Consider the following 4,149-nt stretch of genomic DNA (forward strand, 5'->3'; position numbering starts at 1 on the left):
CACATCAAAACACATATATGTCCTTTTGAAGACTTAGAATGGCTTAGATTTAGGTATATCCACTCCATCTTGGCTAAATAAGATAAATTCACACACATCGTTTAAGAAGACATTAAGAACCAAACTCCCAACATGGGTAAATGGAATGATTTTGTATAAGAGAAATAGGCAAAGCTGAAGTACTATCTGCATATGCAAACTGATAATGCTTATCAATGTCATTTATTATATTACTTATTCATATATAAGAGGCAGTATTAAAATATAAAAAGAAATTAGAGAGACTTGGGTTCTGACACAAGCTTAAATGTCTAAATAAAATATCTACAACATGAACAATTGCATTATATTGCATAATTTTTATTAAAAATAATAAAAAATTATAAACAATGAGAACTATAGCTTGCTGTATAATGCGATGCCTGAGGAGAAGACAGACTGAGAGTGTGCCCTGCATGCTGGTGCCCTGATTACCACAAGTTCCTATATTTTTATATATGTCATCTTCAGCATCAGTTTCAACCTAGGACTTTATCATGGACAGATGAAGGTCAAAGCTGTTGTAAATTGATATCCAAATAAGGTAGTACCCTAAGGAAAAGGACAGGCCCTCCCCACTTAACGATGTTTTTCTAATTAAAGAGGACAATGTTTCACTAACCAACTGAGCAATAGCCCTCTCACATCTCCTTGGCCTGAGATGGGTCACATAACTACCTAATCTACCCTGGTAAAATGTATGGAATGACCATGAATGGAGGAGAATAATATAGTGAAGAAGACTCAACCACAAATGTCTAGTACAATCCCTTACTGATGTTTGCCAATTTAAGAGCTAAGAAATAAGTATATACTCACTGAATATTTCACTGAGACTTTTTTCATAGAACAGCCATTGTAGTCACAGTGACATATATCTACTTAAAGAAATGAGTTGTTCCAAACAAAAAAAGATCAGGCCAAGTGTGTTCAGTGGTGAGCTATAATATCAGTTAAAAAATAAATCACATCTATTTTCTACAAACTTTTCCAGAAGATAGGGACAGATGAAATACATTCTACCTCATTTTATGAGGTTAGTATTAACCTAACGCCAAAACCAAACAAAAACATTTCAGGGAAAGAAAACTATACAACAATATTCCTCAGTGACTTCAATGTGAAAATCCTCAGAAAATTGAAAAATTAAATTCAGCAATATGTAAAAAGAATTATATACACAGTCAATTATGTATGGCTGGTCTGTCACTTAAAAATCACTTAAATTAATCGATTACATTACCAAAATAAGGGTGAGGCAGTCACATGAGTATGTCAATGGATATAAATAAAGCATTTGACAAAATCCAATACTCACAGTAATGTTTAAAAAAATAGAAAACAGATAAGAACAAATACTACACTTGATCTTAGCCCAAAGGCCGAGAAGCGATAAAGGATCAAGAACAGAAAGGGAGAACAAGGAATAACAGACCATGATAAATGAAGACCACATGAGAACAGGAATAGGCAGAGTGCTAGAGAGTTCCCCAAAAATCCACAATGATACATCCTCTATAGACTGCTGGCAATGGTCGAGAGAAAGCCTGATCTGACCTAGTCTGGTGATCAGATGGCTAAACACCCTAGCAGTCGTGCTGGAACTCTCATCCAATAACTGATGGAAGTGGATGCAGAGATCCTCAGCCAGGCCCCAGGTGGAACTCCAGGTGTCCAACTGTCAAGAAAGAGGAGGGTCTGCAAGAGCGTGAATTGCTGAATCCAAGATTGCAAAAAGCACAGGGACAAATAGCCAAACAAATGGAAGCACATGAATTATGAACCAAAGGCTGTGGAGCCCCCAGCTGGATCAGGCCCTCTGGATAAGTGAGACCATTGAATAGCTTGATCTGCTTGGGAGGCACCCAGTCTGTGGGACCAGGATCTGTCCTTAGTGCATGAGCTGGCTGTTTGAAACCTTGGGCTCACACAGGGACACCTTGCTCAGTCTGGAAGGAGGTGATAGGACCTGCCTGTACTGAATCCACCAGGTTTAAATGAATCCCCAGGGGTGCCTTGATCCTGGAGATCATGGGAATGGAGGGGAGGGGCTGGGGGGAAGGTAGGGGTGGGAACCGGACGGGGGAGGACAGGGGAACCTATGGCTGATGTATAAAATTTAAAACACATAATAATAAAGACAACAAACAAACAAACAAACAAACAAACAAAAAACAAAAAAACCCAAAAAAATAAAAAATAAAAAAATAGAAAACAAAAACAACCTCAGTCAAGTATAGCATACATCCTCAGTTTGATAAAGAACAACTACAAAAGTATTTATAACTAACATTGTAAGTTTAATGAAGGTTAACTTAAAACATTCCCACTAACATCAAGAAGAAGGTAAAGATATTTCCTCTTAGTCAGTCTTCTTAGCACCACATGAGAAGCTGTAGATTCTGCAATAAGACAAGGGAATTAAAAATGTATTAATTAATTGACAAGAAGAAACAAAAGTGCTTGCTCACAAATAGCACAGTAATCCAGGCAGAAAATTCAAACTAACAACACTTTTGGAGCTAAAATGGAAGTTACTTGCCAATTACAGTAAGGTTGTAGGATACAAGTTAATTTCAAAAGAAAATCAATGTTTCTTTGAAATATAAGCAATGAATAACTAGGCATGTTAACACTTATATTAGCCCCCTCCAGAATGTAATGATTCCAGATCGAACAGAATATAAAAAGAATTATATAAAGAAAACTACAAAACTCCAATGAAAGCTGCAAAAGCCGAATTACACACCTATAAAACCAGCAATTAGGAAGTCGAGGGTGGAAGGACTAACTAGATTACATAATGCTGTAAAATGTAAAACTACTGAATGCCTAGATGATCAAAATCAGGAAACATCTAGATGGCCTGAGCATGCAATGGGCTTTTGGATACACCAAGAGTACAATAGATGAAGCAAATGATGAGCTAAATTCCATTGAAAACCAAAAACATATGTTCTGATAAAGAGGATAAGAAGACAGCCACAGACTGGAAGAGCAAATTCAAAACACACATGGCAAATGACTATTATCAACAATATACAAATATACAAAATTCTTCTTTTGGAGTCAGGGTTCTACTATGTGGCCCCAGGTGGCCTATAACTTGCTAGGTAGACCAGGTTATCCTTGAACTCACCGAGATCTTCCTGCCCCTGCCTCCCTAGGGCTGGGATTAAAGATGTGTGCCACTACATCTAGTTGAAACTTATACAAACCTCTCAGAATTCAACAATAAGATAATGAACAGCCTGATGGAAAACTGAACAACAGTCTGAACAGATACCTAACTAAAAAGGATACAAGTACAGCAAACACACATGATAAAAGCCTTTCAACACCATAGGCCATTAGGGAATTTCAGAATAAAACAATGCATTCTGGGCAGTGTGACTCAGTGGGAAAACATTTGCCTCGAATATGCAAAGCCTTTAATTCCCAGCACCATCAAACAACAGCCATGTGATTTACAGCTACACATCTACAAAGATGACCAAAGTCCCAAACACTGACAACTTCAAATAGCTGCAGAGCTTCAAAGCAAAAAAAAACTCTTATTCATTGTTGATGGCAATATGAAATTATTTAGCTATCCTGGAACAAGCTGGATTCAGCATAGTCATAGAAAGCCAAACACACTTACCTACACTCCAATAACTGCACATCTCCATGGTTATGCAAATGTATTGAACAATAAAACATACTAAAAAAATGTGTACACAGATGCTTATAGATTTTTCACAATTGCCCTAAACTTAGAAACAACCAATGTATCTTTTAGCAGAAGTAAGACATGGAGCAGCCAGACAATAAAATATTATTCAAGACTAAAAGAGATGAGCAATTGAGTCACAAAAAAAAAAAACGTGTGTGTGTGTGTGTGTGTGTGTGTGTGTGTGTGTGTGTGTGTGTGTGTGTGTAGGGGGCTGAAACACACCTTGTGAAATAAACAATTCAATCTAAACATGTTATTCCAACTCCCTTACACTCGAAAACTGCAGGAAAAAAGACCAAGATGGTTAGAAGTTAAATAGAGGGAAGTGAGAAATGATGCACAGATAAATTCTGGGAGCCATGAATCTCTTCTGTACAAGATTAAAAGGGTTAATG

General features: G+C 37.1%; 1 pseudogene; it reads right to left on the reverse strand.

Annotated features, from left to right (window-relative positions):
- Window positions 1-1,273: 1,273 nt before the first annotated feature.
- LOC118576982 lies at window positions 1,274-1,433 on the reverse strand (annotated as a pseudogene).
- Between the last annotated feature and the right edge of the window lie 2,716 nt (window positions 1,434-4,149).

This window comes from Onychomys torridus, chromosome 1 (genome assembly GCF_903995425.1).
Source record: "Onychomys torridus chromosome 1, mOncTor1.1, whole genome shotgun sequence".
NCBI classification, from domain to species: Eukaryota; Metazoa; Chordata; class Mammalia; order Rodentia; family Cricetidae; genus Onychomys; species Onychomys torridus.